This window comes from Nipponia nippon, unplaced genomic scaffold, assembly GCF_047370975.1.
Source record: "Nipponia nippon isolate SJK-2023a ecotype South Korea unplaced genomic scaffold, ASM4737097v1 scaffold_3, whole genome shotgun sequence".
In the NCBI taxonomy this organism is placed as follows: Eukaryota; Metazoa; Chordata; class Aves; order Pelecaniformes; family Threskiornithidae; genus Nipponia; species Nipponia nippon.
This window is the reverse complement of record NW_028262347.1, coordinates 65143661-65169183: the sequence shown is the minus strand read 5'-3', so window position 1 is coordinate 65169183 and position 25523 is coordinate 65143661. Positions and strand designations below refer to the sequence as shown.

Genomic DNA, 25523 nt, shown 5'->3' with positions numbered 1-25523 from the left:
TACTACAAGAATTTTAATATTAAAAACATTCTCTGTGAGATGCTGGGAGAGTAAATCAGCATCAGATGAACTGAACACAGCCAGACTTAAGGGAAAATGGGTAGTTTTCACAGGATATTCCAACTCTGAAAACATGCTTGTTTTCAAATAGTTGTCCATTTACCACAGCTGGAAAGCATCAGGGCATCAAATCAGATGTATGTGAGTGCAATCAGCTTGCATTTCTGGTATCACAAACAGCTTCCTGGAGCACAGTTTGCTCAAGTGTTAATCAAAAAAAAGGCAGTAACACAAGAAGTGTTAATGACAAATTATACAGCCAATCTAAATCACAATGAATCTATATATTCATGTATGTATTTAGTTGCTTCGGTGGACTTTAGGGCAGGCCTTTAGCTAAAATGCTTAGAGGGGATTCTTCTAAAAGGAGAAAACATACAATCTTGAGCTATACTTGCACACACACCAGGTAAGAAAGAGGAAGAAGTCAGAAGTACAAATCTGACTTTTCAGGCTGCCTTCAGTGAGCATCACAGGGAGGTACTTTAGGGGAGTGTTTCCAACTACAAATTCTGAGCTACTGTCTCGAGGATGGTAGAATACAAGCCTCCAATTCAGACCAGAGATCACAGATTTAAAATACTTGGTGATCAAATTATGACAACATTACCATTTTCCTAGAAATGTGAAAATGAGATAATTTTTATAAACGTTTTCTTCTCAGCATAACCAATTGATATGGTCGCAGCTGGTTTGAAGCTTGCAGAAGGAAAGGCTACAATAAATTAGTCCCAAACAATGGAAAAGAATTTATTCATGAATTAGACAGGGCTACATTTCCAGACTAATTTCCAAAGGGAAAATTGCCACAGTTCAGATGCATTTCTATGGAATGTAAATACAGAATTATCTCTCAGTCCTTTGAAATCTTCACCCCAGAGTTATTACATGATTATGGTGGATGCTACAACTGGGAGGTCGTCACCAGTCCTAAGAGAAGTAGGCTTCAAGAAGCACAGTATTTGTGAGTCACTTCTTTCTGTTCCCTGCGAGCCTTTAATAAGGCATGCAAGGAATGAGCACAGATATTCTGAAAGGATGCCAAAGTGTAATCACTGATCATACTCCTGGCCACTCAGAAAAAAGAAGGAGGAAGGAAGAAAACAAACAAACAAACAAACAAACTTCTCAAATGTAGTTTAAGAACTTATTAACTCACAGAATATCCTTAAGAGAAAGAAAATGGAAATCCAGCCCAAGTGAAACTAATAGGAAAGAACAACTTTGGCAGGTGAGATGCAAAATGGAGATTAAGAGGTCCAAGAGCAAGGTTGAGGAACAAGGAGGCAAATACATAGTGACAAGTAATAAGGCACTCCTTAAGCACACGGGGAAAATGGAACTCCCGAAGAGCTGCTGGGTCCTGTAGACTATACTGCAGACTACCCTGATGCAAAGAAGTCAATGAGGGCAGAAAAAGATATTGCATAGAAGTTAAATGGCTCCTCTGCTTCAGTTTTCACTTCAAAGCAGGGGAGAGAGATGCATGCCCGAGGGCGACACAAGTAAAGAACTTGAGGCAGAACTGCCAGACAGAGTTACAAGAACTAAAATAAAGTAAATTAAAAAAAAAGAAACAACTTTAGAAATTCAATTGCACTAAACTGCATTTCCAGAGCTGAGAAAAATGAGTTAAAGGCAAGTGTAAACCAGCTAGCCTGAAACAGAAGCCCCACAAACTAGGAAAGTCTATAAAAAGCACATTTTTCACAATGATAAATCACACCTCGCTAATCTACAAGAAGCCTTTAAAAACTTAACCTGGCTATTTTGCACTAGATGTAAATTGTCTGGATTTTCAAAGACTTTGAAATAAACTATTAGGAGAGCCTGGTAATCTTGGGATAAGAGGTAAGGTCCTATCACTCTTTAAATATTAGTCAGGTGACTGAGAATCCCAGGGTAAGAACAATAACCAGCTCTTCCTACAGAAGGGGGTTGTAGCACACCAAGGATCAGCCTAGGATTAGTGTTGCCAAGTGCATTTATGAAGTATCCGAAAGAAAGAATGAAAAACAAGGCAACAAAATGTGCTGATTATATAAAACAGTATTAGTCAACAATATGGAGGTTCTTGTCCTCACAACTATCCAGGCAACCAAACGACAAAAATATCAGGTAAAATTCACCACAGACACATTGAAGTCTAATGGAACAAGAATATATGTGCTTACATACTACTATATACCAGTGATTACTGAATTAACTTCTAGACACCAAAAAAGTCCTGGAGACAAAAGATGTCATATCCCTGTGCTTAGCTCAAGAGTCTTTTCAGACTAGACAAAGATTTATAATAGAGCTTCTAAAATTTTAAACTATAATATGAAAAATGTTTGACTGTGGAAACTACAATGCAAGTATAGAATGCCGGGTTAAATTTCAGCTAAATGTGCTCACTAAAATAAGGGCATAAATTGTGAGCATGCTTAGAAATAAACCAGCTGAAAACATTTTGCTGATGTAGAACTAGGCGTGAGGCTGTAAAAGGCCACTGAAAATGAGATACATGAGCGAATGTGTAATATTTATGAAGACTGTCCTACTACACTATTTAAATAGAAGAGAGGTTAAAGCAAAGAGAAGTTTGGGTTATGAAAATAAGGACATTAGAGAGACAGGAATTCAGAATTAAGATTAAGGAAACATCAGCTATTCAGAGTTATGGAAATACATCTTCAAAAACAAAACAGTTTGGGTGTGGTTTATCTGTGCAGAGAAAAATCCATTTCAGATCTATACACATTTAAAGCTAAGGAAGATGAATGCTACTTGCAGAAGAGTTTTAAGCAGTCCACATAACCCTGGTTTTACAGAACTCAACCCATGCTCTTCCATCCGCTTTTATATCTTGTACAACTGGACTGCTACTCACAGGGCGTGATCCATGTCTTAGAAAAATCCAGACCTATTTCACAGGCTGATACAGCTTTTGATATAGAAACAGTAGCAGCCTTCAACGGTTTACCTTTGCAAGGCAGCAAAACTACGACCGGACAGGAATCTGCACAAGGCAACTAGAGAAGCAGGAGAGGATGCACAATGCGAGCAGCTCACCTGGGATCAGCTGCCGCAGCTTGGAAGTTCTGCTACTCCAAAAAGTTTTTAGGCCTAGAATACTTTTTTAAACCTGAAGGAACAGAAGACAGATATAAATGAGATAAAAAGAAATCCCTTTCATTTCACACAAATCACACACCGCACCAGGCAGTGAAAACTATACTTATTCTAGGCTAAGGGTGTACTTAACACCGAACAAAGGCTAAAATGTCTTTTGCAACAGAAGCTATGATTATATAGGGAGAAAGGAAAAAAAAAAAAAAATCCCAAACACCATGACCTGTGGAGCAACTGAAATGAACATGCACAAGTCTTTGGGAAAAAATGGAATCAAAATTCCATTTTTATTCAATTCTATAATTATAGTAGTAATAATTTTAAATAACAAATACAAATTATTACAATTGTTTACCATTATTTTGTAAAGAAATGATTTTGTAATACAAATATTTTTGTAATAATTTACGAGTATTACAAATGTTTACAATTATTACAATTATATTCTATTTTTCAAAGGTATACTTTGGAAAAAAAAATAAACTGATCAGGAAAGGATAAATTTGGGAAAATCCTCCTCATCCCCCACTGCTGCATATTATACCACTCTTTTTGTAAGACATCATGATCATAAAAATTCCATAATGAACAGCATCAGCTGGACATCACAGGGCATCAGTGAAAAGCTTACTGTAGCCAATGTATCTATTATCATATGTAGGCTCAAGTTCTCATTTCCATTCCCTCAGTACCCACTAAGTGCTGCAAGTGTTTAGATACGCACGAGAATTTCACTGACCTGGAAAAGAAATCTTGGATTCAGTAACTCACAAATTTCCATTTTGATAAGCTTTATGTGAAATATTTCAAATTCAATTTTTCTTGACTTAGATAATTTACACTTCTCCTGCTTTGGGTTTTTTGTTTATTTCAGAATTTCCTATTTAAATAAGACAAGAAATTCCCACCCACAATTACTTGAGAAATCTCAGTTGGTAAAATCCCAACTAGAATTAGAGCCTTATTGTACATGTTGAAAGTGTCAATACAAAAAGATGTGAACTTGTCATTTATAGTACATGTTGTGCAATTGGAAAGTCTGAAGTTAGATAACACATTTTTGCTACACATTTCTACAGTTTGGAAAGTTTCTCCAAACAGAGACTTGCTTTTGACGTGTGTGTAAAACACAATGTTGGGGAAAAGTGTCTACACATCTTTTTTTTTTTTCTTTATAAAAACACACAGTCTCCATATCCACTCAACCTATAGCTGTTGTTAGCACAAGAAAGAGGGGTTCTCATTTAAAGGACTACTTCCTTGTAGATATAGTCATAAATAATTTAAATCAGACTATAGTACATAGCAAATAAACGAACAAAGTACATGCTGTAGTATACCACCTTTGTTTTTTAGTCCTTTCCTTGTACGGCAGTATCCAATCTCCAGCCATTCTCACCAACTCTCAACAGCTCTCACCCTTTGTAAAAATTAGCACAGAGGTGCTGTATTTGGGCACAGAGAAGCAGCCAAAGAAAGGACAGGGTAATGTAGCACATTATGCTACCCAATAAGAAGAGGTGTTTGTAAATATTATCTCAGTTGCAAAATAGTACAAGGATCTATAAATGTTTTTGAAAGCAGACTCAAAATAACTTTTCTAGATCAAAATTATGAGTAAGAGCAGGGAGTTCACCAGCTTTTCTTCCCATTCCCATCCCTTTTTAAACTTCAGATTTTCTTCGTCATGAAAACATGACCAATTTTGCAGGTAGGTAGAGACAGGGAGAGAAAATGTTCCCCACTTTCCTACATTTCTGATTCCAGACAGCTTTACAAAACCATTTCAGATGTTAAGCCAGAAGTTTTCTCCCTTCAGAGGTAAAACCAAGGGCTGATCCCAGCAGGAAGACAGCAGCCTCCACCTTTCATTAGGATAAAGTCAGAACCTTCGCAGCACCAGACAGTCGTACAGGGACAGCTTTTGGCAAGGGGTTATGCCCAGCCCACACCATGCCTTGGACAGGTACAGTTATTAACATGGACCAACAGAAAAAGTTTACATCAGAAAGTGGAGGAGAAAACCAGCTCACCAATAGTTTGACTTTCACACACACGCACAAAAAAAACCCCAAACCAACCAATACAAACCCACAAAACACAAGAGCAGCTCATGCTTAAACAGATGTCCAGAAAAATATCAAGTGAAGCTGCCAAAGGCCCCACAGTAAATGTATTGCTATAAAACTTTTCACAAGAGATTTCATCCCCACCCACTCCTAAAGGGCACGCACCTGAACACATACTGCATCATCAGAGATTTTTATTTCCGCTGTGTTAGACTTATAAATCAAGGCACTGATCGAGCAAAGGTTTCACATGCCCTTTTACAGTTACATTGTCTAATTAAATCCCACTGTTCTCAGTGAGGTAAGTCATAGCCCATAAAGCTGTTCCAATGCAGGAGACATGCAGACTATAGCTCAAATTACAAACAACAGAGAAGAGACTGACGCCTCTTAAAACACATACACCTATAATCCCAATGGCCACTCAATATTAATGAGTCCAAAACACAAACTAAACTCCGTGTCCCATTTAAAGACAGGTTCCTGAGCTAACAAACACAAAGGGAGCGGAGCTTGCCTTTTCTTCTTTATCACCCCATAAACACAGTTCCCACGCTATTTTGAGAGCACAGGGAAATGCCTGAAAACTAGATTCAATGTAGCTATCCCTGTTTAGGCAGCCCATAATCCCTGCAGCTCTTTATAAATCCTCTGCTGGTGGATGATCTATTTATGATCAGTAATAGAAGGAAAATGAGGGCAGCCTTTAGGCTCATGTGAACTCTGTAGGTCTACGGTCAAACTAGCCTGAGGATCACCATACCATAACTGGCTCCCCCATGGCTTTCTGGGTTTTTTTTGTCCCCCTGCTGTATAAGTAAACCTAGAAGAGGAGGAGGCCTGCAGCACGGAGCAAGTATGCTAATGCCATATCATACTAACTGCCATGCCAACGGCAATCACACACACACGCTCACACACTTCTGCCAAATAATCACTTAAGCAAACATCAACTACAGAGATTAGCAAAAGCATCTGACAATGTGCAAATCAGACAGGAAACATGGGCTAAAGGGACAGCTTAGGAAAGTGAGGATTTAATAAGTGAAATGACATGAAGTTCCTGAATCAAAGCTTGCAATGTTTTCAGAAGATTGCTGAAAATCCTATCTGTTGGCCTTAGAGGGAAAGCCAGTAGATTTTTTCCATCCTTCGGTCCCTACTGCATATCAGCTGCACCCAGGCAGGCTTCTAATAAAAGCAAATGACTCTTGCGCAAACAAAAACATCTTTGTGACCTCTGGGAAGGCAGCAATCCAAGCAAACAACCAGGCAGTCAGGTGGCACAAGCTATCGGGAAGCAATCAGAGCATCTCAGGGGCCTTTCGCCAGCACCAGAAGGAAAGCTAAGCCACCACCATAGAAGACTGGGTTTCCAGGAGAAACCACCCTAGGTAGAACACGAAGTTCAAACTATTTCTGTTCAATATGGTGGGGAGGCTACTTTTGAACACAATTTTTATTGTTCAAACTAAAGGAACCAAGTGTTTTCCTACCACAATTAAGGCAGAGTATCAGAATAATCTCTTAATTTATCTTTAATTTACTAAAAGGTGCTTCACTCCAAAGGCACTTTGAATGAAAGTAGGGAGATTCTGCTGCAAGAAGAGTCACAACCATTTAGTGGCATTACAACTCATTTGTGTCTTATTTTGAAGAATTTGTCACCAAAACAAAGGGGTGGGCACCTTTTCTAAATCTTATGAATTCTATAGTCCTTATTCTGATGAAGCTCTTACTGAAGCATCAACTTTGGCTGAATAATGGTTGGAGGATGTGCCTGGTTTAGTATTAATCTCTGCTTGACAGGAAAAATATGATTCTTAGTGAGCTGAAAAAGATCTCAGTATGGAAATGGAAGAAGTCCAATTGTCCAAAAGCAAACTGTGACCTTGTAGTGCCATAACACTGCAGAGACAGCACCATATTAGAGGTGCCATCTTTCTACCAAGGCTATTTCTAAGGCACTTTCAAAGACAGTAGACCTTTCTTAAGGGATCCATCCATTACGTCTAACAAAGTGCCTAGAAGAGCATCACAGAAACATTAAAATTGGCATTTTGAGCCAATGTCACTCTTCCCACTGTTGTTTGCATGCTGTAAACCTGTAAAAAAAAAAAAAACCCAAACACCTGTAAAATGGTTATTTTTAACTACAAAGTTTTTGATATGAAAACTACTTACACACAGTATTAAGCACATTTTGGATGCTCCTGTCACGGAGGCAAAGATGCTCCAGACTGTGAGCCTTCTGTTGCTGGCTACAGATGGGTGCATACATTTGCACTACACTACCAGGGCTCTTTTGCACTTTGAGATACATGATGTGTGAGAAGTACAGCTAAAAAAATAAATACATTAATAAATCTGTTGTACTAGTGATCGAGTCGAAACAAGGAAGCTTTAAATGCAATAGTCAAATCATCTTTAGTTGGTTATGAAACTAATGCCATTGTTCACATGGCTCTGAGAACCAAAACAGGTTTTGTGCCCGATATCCAATGGAACTGAATTCGAGAAGCCAGTTCAGCCATTTTTGTTGCTTGCAATCAGACAGGGACACTCTGACTTCCACAGATATATCTATACATTTACTGCTTGTGTCAATACACAGGGAATTCCTCCTTTCTTATATACCCAGAGAGCACAGTTATCTGCTTTTTACCTTTCTAACCCTTAGGGACAACCTAAGGCAACAGATACAAGTAGCAAAGTCAGATGGTGAAGACAACAGCAGAGTGGTCTATCTTCCTTAACAAGCTCAGAAGGTCAAGACCAACTTTGCACTCAAGACTGCGAAACAGGCTACCTCCACCTCATCACTGGCATCACTAGTGTTGTGCCTGTCTCCAGTGCCAGCTGGACCAGCCCCACTAAGACAACACAGCATCAGCCCAGGTGTGTAGGAATAGGCTTGCTGAAGGAAAGAAAAGCCCACCCAGCCTCCCCTTCCCTCCCAGTTGTTCTGTCTGGTTTTACTCCTGGGAGGAGAACTTGTACAGATAGTGAGTTGCTCCAAAAACATTGTTTAAAGATGGCAAAAATTCTGTTTTATTTATGCTGCTAGCTAGCTGCGGACCAGTGTCAAAACAAGCATTTGGACTGAGGTATTAGAGAATTTCTCCTCTTTCTCTTCCCTCCCTTGATGATGGTATCATCTACAACTAAACAGGGGATGTTTACAACGTCCAAGCTACACTGGAACTCTGTAGAAACTAATGAGGACAGAAAATTTTTATAACACTCTCATGTAACATTTAATGAGCTCTGAAATAGTGCTGGCAGACCTCAGAGGAGAAAGGTCCAGTTTAAAATTGAACTTTGCAGTTTACTAAATGGCAGTGGGCTGGAGCCCCAAGCACTATTTATTTTCAGAGACTATTTTTATCAGAAAATCCCCAACTCCTGTAATGCTCTTCTGCTCTAAAAGTCTTTAGCCCTCTGTTGCAGCTGCCATGCAATCAATGGCACTTGCCAAGCAACGTGCTCCTAGGGCCCAAATTAACATATTAATACATTTTTCTTAATGTAACGAAACTGGATTTTGCCTCAGACAGTCAGCTGTACTCCTCACGTCCAGAGGTTATCCACATTGAAACCACAATCTGCTATTCTGGGAAGGCAAGGAAGGGCAGAGGCTTTTTGGAGTGGAGGGACAGAGGGGGTGGAAATCACCTGGCTGCATCAGTACTGTATCTAGTTCTTTATTTTATTCACATTCCCCCTTCTCATCTCCCATGAAACTGCCTACAGCTGTGTTCTCTCAAACTTCAGTCTGAAAGACATTAAAAAGCAGTCTGCAATATGACTACAGTTTTTAAAAACTCACTCCACATATGTAAGCAAGTAAGGAAATGAGAAAAGTTGTTTTTTGTGTTGTTTTTTTTTTTTTAAATATCATGATGCCACTGCAGGAGGTAGAGACAGATATTTTAAATAGTTCAGTGATTCTATTCCTTGGCCGATATGTCTCACCTTATTTTATTCCAAGAGAGTGTCTAGTTTGGTAAAGTCCCACTGGCCCTTTCTGCCACGTTAAGGTAAGCCATTGCTAAAAACTTAAACTGAACTACTTGATTACCACTACGTCAAACACCACCTGCAACAGGGCCTTTTAAGTCTTAAAGGTCCTTGATTTTTCACTAGTGAAAAGACTGTAGGAGCCTGAAGAGAGTCTGAAAAGTATTAACGAACTTGGCATCACAAAATCAGTTCTTCTGGCAACTCAGAGCAAATGAAATTTTAAGCGGCAAATTCCATACTGACTGCCAACTCTTATTTCATGGGCTGGATCAAGCTCATGTTAAAGGCAGTGAGATTAAAGTTTCTCCAGCTGATGACCACCTCTGCTTGATACAAGATCAACGGTTTACAAAACATATTTTAATAATAATAATAGAAAAAAATCTACTTGTCTTTATTAGTGTCTATTACTGTTGGCACAAATAACAAATATTAGTCCCTTGGACGTTAATGACACACAGAAGATACGCCTTTTCTCATCTTGTTTAGTTGCTGCTGTGTCAATCCAGAGACACTGCCATACCGTTTCCCACACAACTACAGTGCCCTGTGAGTTATTGTAGTAAAACACAAACGTCCACATTACAGAAGACATTGCTCGCTCCTTTAATTTCATTTTTCCACAGTGCTTCTGCTGAAGAAATTGATATAAGACAACTGACTCAAATTTCCCCCAACTCTCCTCAAATGCACATTGAACACTTGACAATGCCCACTTTTCTATTTTCCTCTCCGCAGCTCCATCGGAGAGGACCCTCTATGCATTCAGAGCAGCACAATAGAGAATGATTTCCAAAGCATTAACTTGGAGCCATTGAGACTTGGATGTTTTCAAAATGACTCTATTGTGCTCAAAGGATTCTAGACTACCCCAGCTACTCTAGAAGAGAGTCTTTTTCCCTTTCTCAAAACGTCCATCCCTTGAGCCATCCCTGGAGTGCTTTGTTGGGGCTGATTCCTCAGTGCAGCGAGTTCCATCAGTCAAAGCTCGACAGATACAAATAATATCAGGATATGGACATAAATTAATGCGACAGACCCTAAATAGTTTTGACAGGTTTAGTAAGTATATATAGTGACACAGAACGCTATTCCTGCTGTCAGACATCAATATGTAGACAGAAGATTGGAGGCACCATGGAAACTCAGCGACATAAGAGTGGTATTGATTGGATAGAAAATGAGGCTGCAATTTAAGCTTAAGGCTGCCAGAGATGCCAAGAATGGAGAATGACCTCCAGCAGTGAATTTCCAGCATAAGCTCCCTGTGAACAAGCCAGTCCAAGAAGGATAAATCAGGGACAAGCTCACCAGGGATATGGGTCGACCGAATGCAGGCTACCCTAAGCAGATGAGAATCACTCTGTGTGTGTGCGCGTTACAGTGACCTAGTTCATTCAAAGACAGCATTTTGAATGGTTTATTATAGAGGCTTGAAACAAAGAGATTTCCTCAATTAAAGTCCTGAAATGAATCCTCTAAACGAAAATGCTTTTGATACACTGATCAGCAAGAGGTTGTAAATATCGAAGCAAAGCATACATTGTTAAAGACCAGTTCCCACAGAAAACACCACAGTTGGGAGCGTAGGTAACGAGGGGGCCTGAACAGAGCAGGAGGTTTTGCAAGCAATGCCAGCTCCATCCCTAATGCCCTAGTGTTACACTAATGCACTTGTTACACTCTAACACTTGATAAATCATATCTTCATTGCCACAAAAACACACTAAAATAAAACAGAATATGAGTTAAATGAGTGCATTTTCAGAGCTTCTAATAAGGATTATTTTTAATTGTTATCTGAGGATTCAGGAACAACCGTTCCCAGAATCACTGAGAAGAAATATAGTACGTGTCAGGGAAGTACCTTGCTGGAGCCGTGACTGCTGGAGTAATAACATTCACATTAGCAACAGAAAGATGAATCTACACAAAACATCCATCAGTACAGCTGTGTCAGGACTAAGATAAGCCTCCAAAGTGCCCTCAGTGTCAGTATGGGCGTAGAGGAATACAAGCATATGGTGCTGGGATAGCAGCACTATGTTTTGTAATACTATAGTAAGACTAACCTTCTGCTGGCAAGGATTTATCAGCCACAGACTGCATCTCAAATAACTTGTGATAAACATCTGGATAATTGCAAAAAGTCTGTTTTTCTTAGGCCACTTCTACACTATAGACAAAGACTTACCATTTGTAAAAGATTTGTTTCTGGCTTCTCTTTTTTCCACCCAAGAGCTTGCTCTGGATCACACTAAAGTCAGTAAGTTTCTATCCTTCAATTTCATCCACAGCTTTGTAAGTAATAAGTCACCAAAGAGTTTAGCTTAGCCCAGAGACAGGACTATATTAAACCCCCGCTCGCCTTCTCTTTAGGAAGAGTCACTAAATTATGCAGCAGGTTTTTTTGCTCCTGCTTTTTTTTTTGTTCGTCCTCTCCAATGAAATATCCTCTCCATTCACTTCCAAATTTTCATTACTACAGAAAATCAACAAATTTTGTCACAAATATGCAGGTTTCTTTCCCCATTCAGACCATTTCTCTTGATCAAAAGTTCAGACTTTTTTTTTTAATTCTTATTTCTTTGCAGGGAGGAAACAGAAACACATAGGGGAAAAAAAAACATAGAATTTGCTTTGTAAATCAGCTCAAGCACACTGTCTAGAAAAGGTAAAAGGTAAGTATTTCTTTATAACAACTTTTCCTATATCCTTCCCTTCTCTCTCTCTTTCTCTCCATCCCTTCCCTCCTTCTCCCTAATACAAGCAGTTACACACTATTTCTTGTCCAAAAAGTTGAACTTTGCTGAAAGCTCAAAAAAATCAAGACCCAAAGGGAAAACAAGGAAAGGGCAGCAAGTTCAAGAGTTAATGAGCCACAGGTAAAGCATTCTTCCACTGTAATACAAGTCATTTAGGGCAAACAGGATCTACTTAAAACACCTACCACTATCCATAGCTGCACGGTTATTTCACAGGGAAGGATTTAATGCACGTTACAAACCTTTCCACAACGCTCCCAAGAACCAACCAGTCTCTGGGGTTCACATCCAGCTTCAGCATGTACCACTAATCTAATGCACGGCAGACATTCACTGCCAAGGCAAACCACTTGCAGCGTGGAAGAGAGAGGCGTGCGACATCCCACCGCAGCATGTAAGAGGAGCAGATGAGCTCTGAAGAACTAAGACTACTCTTTCCCTATAAAAAGCTCTACTTTTAAAAAGGAGAGGACGAAGGGAGTTAGAAACATCAATGTTGGAGACCGTAACACATTTGCAGAATAGTCTATATGCTCAATAGGAGGAAACTGTGTTTTCACTGTTGTTAACTCAGATTTTCTCCCAACTGACCCCTCCAGAGGAAATGAAAGACACAAACTAACGACGGCAGTTTTAAATAAATCTACCAGCACTTGCTAGATTCAGTTGTTCCACCAGAAGTAAACTATGGATGAGAAGGCAAAGTCCCAAGAAAAATATCAAAGCACTCGGTCTAAGGGTACAACTTAACCTCATTATCCCGAGTCTCAGCCGGGACATTCCTGGCACAGGGCAACTGGGACCTGCAGGGGGTTTGCCGCTCCGGGGTCACTCCGCTGCCCTTTTGTCCTCTCGAAACGGACCAGCCCGAGGACTCCCGCCTCCCTTCCCCGCTGGGCCACGTCCCCCGCCGCCACCTCGCTGCTTCGCACCCTGCCTCGGCTTTCCAGCGCTCCCCCTCACCGGCCCACCGCCGGCACCCCGCGCGGGGCGGCCGTCAGGCGGCCGGGCGCGGCAGCGCTCCCGCCACCCCGTCCCTGCTCCCGGGCACCCCCGGACCTCGCCCCCCGCCTGCCCCTCGGGCAGGTGCCTCCGGGGCCGCAGGTGCCCCCCACCACCCCGCCGGGTCCGGGCTCCTACCCAACCCCACGGCCCCTCTCCCACAGCGGCGAGATAAGGCGAGGCGGGCCCGGGGCTGCGGAGCCCCGCCGGGGCAAGTCCCCTGGGGCAGGGGCAGGACGGGGGGAAGCGCTTCCCACCCTCCCCCGGGGAGGGGGGGGGAGCGCGGAGGGCACCATCCCTCGGGCGGACCCCAGGAGCCCCCGCCGCCCCTCGGACTTACTTCGGGCGGCGACAGGCTCTTCTCCCGCAGCTGAGAGGGGCGAGCCGCGGGCGTCCCCGGTGAGCAGCTGCTGCTGCTGCTGCTGCTGCTGCTGCTGCTGCTGCTGCTCCCGCCGCAGCGCGTCCCTTCGCTTCCCCACGGACGGGCTCGCCCGCCGCCGCCGCCTCACTCCCCGCGCCCCGTCTCTATCTCCCGCCGGAGATTCCTCGCCGAGATTTTTATACTGGAGGCAGGGAACCTGATCCGCGCGTTGACTCGGCAGAGCCCGGGCTGCAGCGAGGCGGCGAGAGGAGGGAGGCAGGCGGGCGGCGGGGCAGAGCGAGCGGCCGCGCTGCCCCCTCATGTGATGCGGTGGGGCCGCGCCCGCCGGGCGGGTCACCCGCGGGGCAGCCTCGCCCCCGCCGCCGGGGGGGGCGGGACGGGGCGGGACGGGGGCGCTCCGCCGGCGGAGGGTGCTCGGCGGCGGCTCCCGGTGCGCCAGCCGCCGAGGGAGAACCCGGCGGGGCGGCGCGGCCCCGGGCCGCCGGCCGGTAACGGGCTTTTAAGCCCAGGCAACTTCCCCTCCTTCTCCTCACGGTACCCCCGGGCGCCGAGGGTGGGGAGCCGAGGGTGGGGAGCCGAGGGCGGGGGGGCCCCTCGCCGTGCCCGCCGGCCGGTGCGGGGACTCGCCGGGGCCGCAGCTCCCTTTCCAGGCACAAACGTCCGCAGCTTTTGGCTGTCGGGTTATGGGGAGCTTTAACTTCAGCCTCGCTGACTACCAGCTTGCCACTTAGGCCACGGCAGTGTTGGACTGGAAATACTGCTGGGGAGAGGGGAAGGAAAAGAAACCACCCAAACAAACAAAAATAAAAAGCACAAACACCCAGCTTTTAATTTCAACTTGGGCTGAAAATGCCACGGGAACAACTTTTGTCATGGTGTTTCACCCCTTCTCGTTGCAGTGGTTGCTGGAGTTACATCAAAGCTTTCATTTAGGAGCAGGCTTGTCCAACTTCTAGGTTCATTACATCCATTGAATAAGAGTGTTCCCCAATCCTCAGCTTAATTTAAAACTAAGTGGACTTGTTCCAAACTCCAGGTGATTTCTGTGTAATTCCCGATCCCCAAAGCAAGTCTGCCTTGATCTGAAAGACTGAGTCCATTGACTGCTGGGGTTTCAGCTGGGGTTGCAGTTTGCAGCTCCTGCTCCAGGTTTGCACAGAAATCCAGTTCAGATTCTTCTCCTGTTTCCAGAGGAATGAGCTAAAAAAGTAATTTGTCTGGCACCGTACACATTGCATCATCTAACACCTACCATCTGTGACAATGAAAAGCACTGTGCGGCTAGTCCCAGCGTGGGCAATTGCACCCACCTGGAGTCTTTCTTAGTAAAGTAAACTACTCCCTTCCATCCACACCTTGGTATCTTCTTTTCATCACACAGTTATGTGTTTAGTCCTGGCATGGCTGTTCAAGATTTGCACCACCGGCAGATTTAATGACAGTGATGTAATTTAAAACAGCAGCTTTGATTCGCAATGTAAAGTGGTGGCTTGAGATGGAGACAATATTCTTTCTAGCAGCTGGACGAGTGGAAATGAGCACCCGATAGCAAACATCGTCTTTGCGTTTCAGACTATGCAAAATTGAACGGATCCTTGATAGCTAGCTTGCACCTTCCTGAGGGCTTCTCAGTGAAATCCTGGCATCACGGTGCTACACCACAAACATCTAGAGAAAGACACTTTCCATCAAAAAACACCTGGTACTGGTTGACACTTTAAGCCCTCAGAGTTTCTCCATACAACCACAATAGTGCATTTCAGATGGTCAACCATGTCTGAATAACAAAAAGAAAGTTGGGAAGAGGACCAAGGCTGATCTGTAAGTTCACCTTGATTGAAGCCAAAACAGATTGCATTGAAGTGGGTCAAGAGATCTCTTCCTTCCTTTCCAGAAATCTGAATCTCAGCTAAAACACCAAAAACTTAATATTTTCACCTTTTCAGAAAACAATGGAAACTTTCTGCAGAACACAACTGCTTTTCACAAAGATGTGCATGACGTTAGAAGCCTCATTTGTCCACTGAATTTTAGAAGCAATGTCAATAGACACTATTTGACCAAATGTGCTCACAGCTTTTCTCCATACCTAGTTTTCCATAGCTCAGAAATTAATTTTGTGAAGCTGAGTTTACATGCATAGAAACTAGTTTTGTGTGATACGGCTTGGGTTTTGATTCAGAAACTCCAAAATAAAACTGCAGACGAGGTTAACACAGCTGCTCAGAGGACAGATTATGGTCTGAAGCACCTATGACTGAAAAGGAAAGTATCTCAGTTTTTGACTGACAAAAAGTAAATGTGTTTTAATGTTAATATTATTTCTGTCTCAATGGCACCTTGAGGCTTAACTGAGGTTTCCATTGCAATAAGCACTGTACAAATACAGAGAGATATTCTTTGCCCCAAATTGCCCACTGTGTTTGATGCCTTTGATATTAAGGGAATATAACACTTGAATTTCTTAACTGAACCTTTGCTATTGAGATAGAACTCGTAAAGATGCAGAAGGTGAGAAGGTTGGCGAATACAGCAATCTTGGGAGGACCAATGTATCTTCTTTTGCTAAGAAAAAGTCATGAACTATGTGTTAATCACAGCCTCAAAGCTGTCTGTTGTGCTGGTTCCCAGTGGGAAAGAACAGGACAGCATGGAGAAAAGGGAGTGATGGAAGATAAGCTATGACCATTTACTTGCCACAGGGGTATTTTCCTTATTAGAAGAACTGTGAAGTTGGAGAGGCTTATTTCAAGAACTTCTCTGCTACTTTTTCTCTCCTGACTTGGTTTTCCAGCTAATGCTTTATTTCCTACATGGTGTCTGGAAGTACAGCCTAATCTAGGTTTCTTGTGACATATAGACAAATCTATACTGAAAAAATAGGTTTTGACTATTACTTTTCTAGTCTGGACACACAGCTAACCTAGAAAGGAGGATTTGCTTGCAGATTGCCAGTGATACTTATCTTTAAAATCCTTGACATTTCTTCACAGCTGCTGGTTCCACTCCAGTCAAAAAACAGAGGTGAGGAATGGACTCACAGCTGTAGCAACCCAGTTTCTACTTTCGTGTATCTTCTTTGCTACCCAAACAAAAATTAGCAACCTAATGAAAGAGAGAGGAAGCTGAATTTGTTTTTTAAAAGGAAAAGTGAGGTTTAGGGCTATAGGAAGTTATAAAAGGACTTCTGATTGATGCCACATGCAAATGCTCTCATAAACAATCCAAGAGTATTAGATCCCATTTAGAATCCTAATTCAATCAGTAAATGTTCAAGGCAATTTTGGGGAAAGAAGCTCACAGCATTAGACGTGGTTTGTGTGAAAATGTAGAAAGCTGCCCATAATAAATTTCCTCTCACTGAGTTTTTTTACTCAAAAAGAACCAAATTTTCCCCTTGAGGCTGGGTTTTTCAGTGCTTTTAGGTAGTCAGTTCACAAGCCACCTGAAGGAGATGGTAGTTACTTGGATCTCATCGGCTTCTAACAGGAGTTTGCACTTTTTTGCAAAGATGCCCTTGAAAAATTCTGACTCGAAAGCTCAGACTACAAAGTCAGAGGGCAAGGCTTTATGCAGTTTGCTCTCTAGAAGCACTTCCCTGTTTTCGGTCCCTCTGCTGAGCAGAATGAGGCTGTACTTTTCAAAGAGCAAACACCACCCCGTGCGCACCAGTTAAAAGGTCAGCTCGAGCTGAGCTTGCCGTGTTTGTTTCAGAGACACTGTAAATATCAATTTATTTCTCTCGCCCTCCCTAGCCATCAGCAACAGCAGCTCCGGGAAGATGTAATGTGATTCCAGGAAAGCAAAGAAGAGAACTCGACAATAGTTTAAAGATTTTTTCACCTTTTGCTCCGTTGTTGTTCCCGAGCTATTGAGCTGCCAAACCCTGGCAACTGAGTGCCCCGCATCCCTGCTCCTGCGCTAAGATCAGATTTCCATTAATGATACTGAATTATTTAGTGAATGCATCGAAAATTGAAATCAACTACTTCAGAGCTGTGTACCTTCTCACTCTATCTTTCATTTCAAGTCCACACAACGGCAGGCGTATTGTCACAGAGACCATCAATCCTATAATTAGAGTAGAAAAATCCATGGAGTTCAAAAATAATAATTCATACCTCACTCTCTAGTATTAAAGTAATCCAGTATATAGAAAAATCGGATTTCCCAGATGTATGCAGAAGAAGGCAAACAGAGAGCATGAACCCAGAAGAGTTATTCTTTCATGCACATATGCTAAAAACTTAAGATATTTGAAAACAAAGTCAGTGTCCCAGAACTTGGTCTTAAGCTTCAGTCACCAAACCGTGAATACATGTTGTAACTTTGCACATTTGACTGATTCTATTTTCTACAAAGGGATTAAAGCTCTTGTGCTCAAAATTATTCATGTGCATACATCTGCATGTTGCAGTTTGAAATCCACAAATATAATGCGACACAGCAGGCCTTTCCAGATCCCCAGCATTTAAAAGACTGCCATTCGTATGTTGGTTTCTCTCACTATTTTCTTCTTTTGTGCTGGCAATCCTGGGAATGGAAGTCCTATATATCCAGGATTTGAAGTCTATTATATATATAAAAAAATCTTAGCTATAGTAAAAAAATTGCTGCTTTGAGTACACTATCACTTTTTTTTCCTGTCTAAATAAACATGTTCATTTCACTCCAGTTTTACAGTTTGGGGTGAAGTATAAACCAAAACAAAATGGCATTTTATTTTGAAGGGCTGAGTAAAAGCTTCCATTTTTGTTCTATTTTCTGTTTTTTTGTCACTATGTATTTCTGGGTAAAAATCAAAGCAAAATGCAGAAACAAAATGTTCTTCCATTGAAACAGAACCAATAAAATTGACATTTTGATTTGGTTTCAAACTTCTGGTAGAAAATTACTGAACAAATAGAATGCAAATTTCCTTTTCAGTTTCTCTCGGGAAGAGCTTGATTTCCTAATACCTATTTTTTCTCAAGGCACTATACCCACATGACTCTATGAAAGGACTGGCTTTAGAGGTAGAGAAGGTAGTATTTATAATCCCACCAAATCAGTCTCTGATACTTCCCTAAGACAGTCAGCTAGTACCAGTCATAGTACTAAATAGCTTTCCCCTAGGCACTGAACTGAAATGGTCAATTTTATTCTCAGTGACAAGCCAGTGATAACAAATTTGAGGTGCTAACTACATAGCAAGCGATTGGAAAATGAAAAGCGTACTGATCATTTGCCTATGAGCTGAGTCATAACACACAACCATTTTCCAGTTAAAAGTAAAACTAAGGTAACCACATTTTGAAATACATAATCAGTACCTTTCATTCTGATGATGCTTATATACTTAGGGAAATATTTCTTAATATATTCCCTTAAGAATGAGTTACTACTACTATGGGGGGTGACCGTTAGGACACTCTCTGCATCCACAGTATGATGCAACCAGCACAACTCCGAGCTGAATGTATGAACAAAGAAGAAATTCCACTTATCAAAATGTTCTCTTACCTCTTAAAATGATTTGTTTGTCAATTTTTAAAGGGTTCACCTGTGTGATTATAATGATGCTAAACTTCACATTTAAAGACAAATATAAGTGGTTTTGACAAGTTTTCCTTATGTGCAATCAAATGATGAGATGTTCTTCTTCAGTGCAAATGCAGAACAGACAGCTAAATCCTTGATTATGAATTTTAGTGAAATCACAGCAATAAAAGGAACACTGAGAATATAATATTGACAAGTAATTATCAAACATGTTCAGAAATACCATTACCAAGACTTCTTTATAGCTGGCTCTTCCAAGACTTCAGTGGCTTAGCCTCGGTCCACAGTTGAGCTCATCAGCTCACTATTTCAATGGTTATAGTACAAGCTTGCATATACTAACGGAGCTTTTTTTCTTTAGCTAGTAGCACTCGCTGTGGTAAAGTCAAGCCTGCATTGAGACTGATAGTTGTTGAAGTAACAGCAACTCATCCATAAAGTAGGACATAATAAAATTCAGGCCCTAAAAACGGTCGCTCCCAAGGATGATAGGGTTGCAAAGCTCTTCAGGTGCTAGGTTGCTAGCTATTTTCACAAGAGAATAAAATAAAAAGCGAAATTGTATTAAAGTTAAGTAGTAGCCTTTCGCTGCTACCATTTTTAGAAATAACTATAGCAAATGGGAAATTTAGGAGATATATAATGTATATATACACACACACACACACACACATAATGAGAAACCAACATAAAGGTCTGTTGTTAGAAACATAGGAACTGGAAGACAAACAGCTATAACCTGCGCATGTGCAATGCTTCATTAGTTAATGTAATGGCCATGATTTTCCCCCATAAGAACAAAATTAGGTACATCTGTTCTTAACTTACTGGCAATTTCTTGCTTGAGATTTGAGCCAGTTGAATGGCCCTCATAAAGCACAATACATCTTTGATGGAAACTCCTGTGGGATGCTGTTGGCTTCAGCGTCAGCTTGATCTAGGTTTTCTTGCTCAGGAGTTTAACAAAACATGGCATCATCATTCACAGACCTAGACCTGGACTGGTTGTTATTAAAAAAAAATGAACACATTAAAACCCTTTAACATTCACATTAAAGATTTCATACTGATGTCTAAGTATGGGAACTACTATGGGCAATGCTAGCACTCCTTTCTAAATGATATGAGTTTTTCCCCAAAGCCCTAGTTCCCAGCATTACGTGATTGCATTAGACATGCAGTTTTCCATAGCAGAAAGTGAACAAGCAAACAATGGGGAGAAAGTCTTGATTCTTCTACTCCCACTTTTTTATGGGAAAAGTTCAGAATATAAGTGTTAAAAGGCTGTTAAAAAATTCAAAGTTAATAAAAACTTTCAGAATATGTGTTAAAGTCTGTAACATAAGCTTATATATTATAATGTATAATACATATAAATGTTTAAAATTTGGAGCCTGTCTCATGAGGTCTTTTTTTCACATTTCTAACTGTTGGAACTGTCAATGTAGTGAGAAAGAGTTGAGAAAATAGCCATACTTACGTTACATGTTGTTTTCTTTTGTCTTCTTCTCCAGCACATTCTTCACTTCAGTGGTTCCTTCTCCACATCAGGAATTTGAAGGGAGTAGAACACAGGGGAATCTATCTTCCCATGCAGAATAAATTCTCATGTCACTCAAGCAATCCTAATTTTAAGGCTCATTTTGAAAAAAAAAAAAAACCACTAAAGCTATTGCTGGTAATCATTTTGTCTATACCATTCATTTTTAGAGTGAAATTATGAAGATTTTAAAAGGAAGTGGGTCTGATCAAACATACTTGGTTCTACTTTGAGGAGCAATAACAATGAGGTTAACTCTGTACAATCTACAGCTCTTTTAGTCTTCGGGCTAAATATTTCTACTGAGAAATGGATAGGAAGCAGGGTCTCGTCCTCCGTCTTCTGAAATCCATCAGGAACATTATGCCTTTTGAAGATGCCATGATCCTTTAGTATTACATATGCAATGTTTAAAACAAAGGAACACAATCTTAGCTAAGGTCTGTAGTCCCTTTTGTCCTAATTTTAGTATTAATGCTAATTAGTGTACACCATTATTGATGAAATTACATTGACGGGCTTGCAGAACCTAAGAAGACATAGATTAACTTGTACTTCAATAACAATATTCTTGTTTTTTCAATTTGCTTTTCAACGCTACAAGAGAATGCAGATACTTCTACTTAAAGCTCTTCAGAGTAGTTTTGCCTCCCCAGGCTATTCCTTTTCCAATTATTCGGGCTAAACACTAAGATATTGCAAGGTAGAACTTTCCAGATAGATTGAGCTCCATCTCCCTTTCTGCATCTCCACCCTCTTCAGCATTCTTCCCACCCTCTTTAAATAACCTGCATCCTTCTCTTTGTCTAAATGATGCTAATATAAGATCCTATTAGGACAGCATAAATAATGCATGTTTAGAAATTACACCATAGTCAAGGAGTTGAAAGCAGCAACAACACAAGATTTGTGTTAGGAACCACTGTTAACTGCCTAAAGGCAGTATGATATTTAATGAAATATTCGCAATATTTAACAAAATGCTCATGCTCCCGGTATAATTTGCCTATTTACATTTCCTCCATCCTATTTTTTCAGGAGGTAGAAAACGTGAGTCTTTAACAAGGAGTTTGTATGAGTCTATGACCCTGCATCACTGTTGTCTGAACTCTTTCTTTAGCGACATGTTTTAGATTTTGATTAACTTTTTTTTTGTGACATCTGGTTTGTTTCAGCTGTCTGGGATAGGAAATGAGGAGCATTTTCATAGCTGGATTGCCTGTCTTTAGCATGTACGGGTACCATTCATTTTCAGCTGAAATATTGTTTTGGAATGTTGTAAAATGATATTCCCTTTATGTCTCAAATTATTCCTACAGTGTTGGTCAAAAAACTGAGAAACACCTAATTTTGAAGCATAGTCATAGGACCAGATCACAAGTGTAATTCAATGCTCTTTATATAATGTTTTTCCCCTGGTTGTTCTGATGATGAAAGAAGTGCTGGGAATTTCTGAACTTGTTTAGCAAGTGTGTTTTTTGTGGGGTTTTTTTATTCATGAAATTGAAAAGTGAAGATGGGAGAAGTCCCTGCAAACTGATACACTCCCTGATCTGGCCAGGAAAAAGTCATCCTTCATGCAGTCCTGGTTTATTAACAGGGATAACATTTTTATTCAATACTATATGAACCCTCACAGCTGGATTTTTCCCCATAGCCTGTCTAATACTCAGATTCATTCTGTAAGGAATGTCCAGATCAGACTGTAGACAGACTATAGGCTGACATGCATTCAAACTCTCCTCACTGTGGCACCTATTCTCACCTATGATTTTCCCCAGTAACATAATAAGCCAGCTGTGTGAGCAAGTCAGAAAAATTACCTAGCACGTTGCTAGAAGAATTGATCTAGGAAGGGGGTTTAAGGCAAATTTTGCTGGGTTTACTGTTATTAAAGAAAAAAACCCCACACAACAGGTAAATCCATTGGAATTTACACCTTCTCAGGCTGCGATAACAATGTGTTCAGAAAACTTCAAGATCGCAGGTACTCAGATTCACTGAACATCATGCTATCGCTCAAGATGTCACAAAATCGTTATTGATTCAAACTCTCCTCTGATTACAACTTTTCAAAATTCAAATCTCACCCACTAAATTTATTGAACAGAATTTGAGAAAGGCCAACAATACCGTTTTAACATTCAGGTGCTTTGTTATTTGGGACAGTTGAGAAGAGGAGGAGCGTTGAATCTGGAACCACTTCGGAATACAGACCACCGTTCAGCTCAGGCTGTCTAAAAAATGAAGACAAATTAAAGAAAATGGAAAGTGATTTCCTGTTCCCTGTGTGCAGAATTATTTGAGCAACATTGTGAAAACTCTAACATTCAGAAAATGTAAAAATCATTAACCAAATGTTCTCCAGCTTGAAGAGGTCTTATTTCCTACATCTCATCAATACTTAAGACGTGGGACAAGAGTGAACGGCTATTTTTCACCACCATTCTTACGCCAAATTTTGCATTATGACCTCAGAAAAGCATTTGCTTAATTAACATATGAAGCGGATTAAATTAGTCACTTCTGCTCAAGGTTTGTTTCTTTGTAGTGGAGAGCAGTTTTCTGTGGCAGTTTTTTTTTTTTTACTAATACTTCAGAGTGACATCTAAGAATGGGCATATTTATTTCAAGAAGATGAGTTTGAAAGGTTGAGGCAAATAAAAAAAGAAGGCTTAGAACAGAGCTCTACCTTAAGTATAATTAGTTTTATTCAGTTGTTATTAATAACTGTAGCACATCTCATCTGAGAACCAAAAGCTTCATCAATATTATTGTCTGCTGTATACTGGTGGTAAAACTGATGCTTAAAAAAAGTTAAATCCAGCATTTATTTTTTTTTTTTAATTAGTAAGTGAAATAAATGCTGAATCTAAGTTCAAGTCTCTGGATGCTAGCTTGCCTCTGTGTGTGTGTGTTTGTATGTGTAGGGCACGAACTGGACACTCTCTGCCACCAGAGTTTCAGCCTGTGCATTACGCCCGCTCCCATCCCACGACAAACAGTAGTAGCACAGCTTGCTCTTTTGTCTTGTGGCTGCACCAGACCTCATTAGACTCCTTTATTTCATGGTTACGCAAGAAAATGATGACAAGAAAATGACTGAAAGACAGTGGTGGTTGAGGCCTGAGTCAGAGTGCTGAACTGTATCTACAGCATGACACCTGCATAGGAACCTACACCTAATACCGTTGTGGCAGGAAGACGAGGAATTACTTACCTGCTTGCCTGGAAATTGCATTTGCTTCTTCCAGTCAAGGACAATGTTTCTCCATGGCCACATTTAGGTAAACATGAACACAGCTGTACTCTGGAGCAGATCATTTTTTAACTGTTACGCTTAGTTCACACTGAGATAAAACCATTTTGTGTTGTTGTTGGCCGGTACGCTGGTATTTGAACTTGTGGGGTAAGCAACTCTGTCTTATTCTATGGACTAACAGAGGACACGAGACCTAGGCCAGGCTCTGTAGTGCTTTTCAACATTATGCTTCCTTTAAAAGGGACAGAAGAAAAACAAAACGGAAAACATTTCCGTATCTATTGTTTTAGGGGCTCAGAATCAGAGTTGTGCATGGTGTCATGTGTATCAATGGAAAGAATGTGTCAGGGCTGCAGGCTGTCCCCTCCTTCTCCCAGTTTCCATTTAAAGGCCCAACACATTGGAGAAGAACAAATCTGTTTCCTATTTTCTGCACAATAGGGATGCAACTTTTAGCTTCAGGGGACAAAAAATACCCAACAACTCAAAGCAAAGTGCATAAGTTCATGAAACAACCCTCAGCACAAGAGAGACTGCAGAAACTAGAAAATTCAATAGGAGACACATAGTGCAATAAAGTTTGCCAGATGTGAAGTTAATGATGTAGTGTGAGCCAGGGGACTTGCAGATCTGTTCTTTTTTCTAGCAGTTACTTCCTGGGTGCCTTTGAGTAAGTGAAAGAAACCTCTCTTTAGCTGGCTGTGTTGTGTTCAGTCCCTGACTCTACAAGTCACACACATTTTGCATTGCCTCGGATTACCAAAGTGGGGGCAGTAACAGTCCATTTGTCTATGCATGCTCCCACTTCCTCACAGCAAGTACTTTTTTCTTTCTTTCTGTTTTTATATACCCAAGGACTGCCTTGATAAGACCTAAATAATGGTCCTAATCTGACCCTGAGCACCCTGATCTGAGTTCAAGTTGACCCTGGTTTGAGTGTGGGATTGCACCAGATGTCCCCACCAACCTAAATTAGCCTATGTTTATGTTTCACAGCAATAGAAATTCAGTGTATGTTTTAATAAGCAGATAGGTTTGTCATGACAGTCTGCACATTGCCAAACTGCAGATTTGGGATCCAGACAGCTTTGTACAGTTCCTAAAGCCTTCTTGTGGGAGGTTACTCATGGTGACTCCCGCATCCATCTTGAATTCAGCAGGCTCATAGATCTGTGTACAGTTGGTGAGCCATAACCCATCTCACATGAAACAGGAGGTGCAGTTAAGCCTATTTCTGATGTGAGATATCTAGGAAGAGCAAAGACAATTTGTGAAGGCAATCAGTCACTCAGTGAGAGCTAGCCCTTTCCTCCCCTCCCCAGATAATTGTGGGTAGAGTAACTAGAGATTCTCTGACTTGGAAAGGCTTTGAGCAAGTCTCCCAGTGGTGGCAGACCTGGAAACCTTGAGCAAAAAACTTACCTCCTGCAATTAAGGAGCTCTGCTGTGTTTAGCAGAAGAGGATGTTGCATGCATTGCCTGTAAGCAAACAGCCACCAGAGAATATACTGAATGTGTAGCATCCATCTTCCCTCCCCATAAAACAATCCATCAAGTGTTGACTAAATGCTGTGGCTGCACAACCTAAGTGAGCTTTCTTTCCACATGAGTAGAAAAAACATCTCTTGCTGTGCGGCCGAAGGAAGCCCGTAGTCACCTGCTTTTGTTTGCTTGTGTTGTTTCTGTGATCTAGTGAGGATACATGGCAAAAAGCCACAAAACCCCCTCATATTGGTTAGAAAAGAAGTGAAGCAGCAACAGG

The 25523-nt window shown here is 41.1% G+C and overlaps 1 protein-coding gene across 2 annotated transcripts in view; it reads right to left on the bottom strand.

Annotated features, from left to right (window-relative positions):
- The window catches only part of PTN (pleiotrophin), a 79587-nt gene extending 65852 nt beyond the window's left edge, over positions 1–13735 (bottom strand). The window contains exon 1 of one of the 2 annotated variants that reach the window (XM_087766671.1): positions 13377–13735. The gene's annotated coding sequence lies outside the window, so the exon portion shown is untranslated. The remainder of the gene's footprint in view (positions 1–13376) is intronic. The other variant, XM_087766670.1, reaches the window with a different exon arrangement.
- Between the last annotated feature and the right edge of the window lie 11788 nt (positions 13736–25523).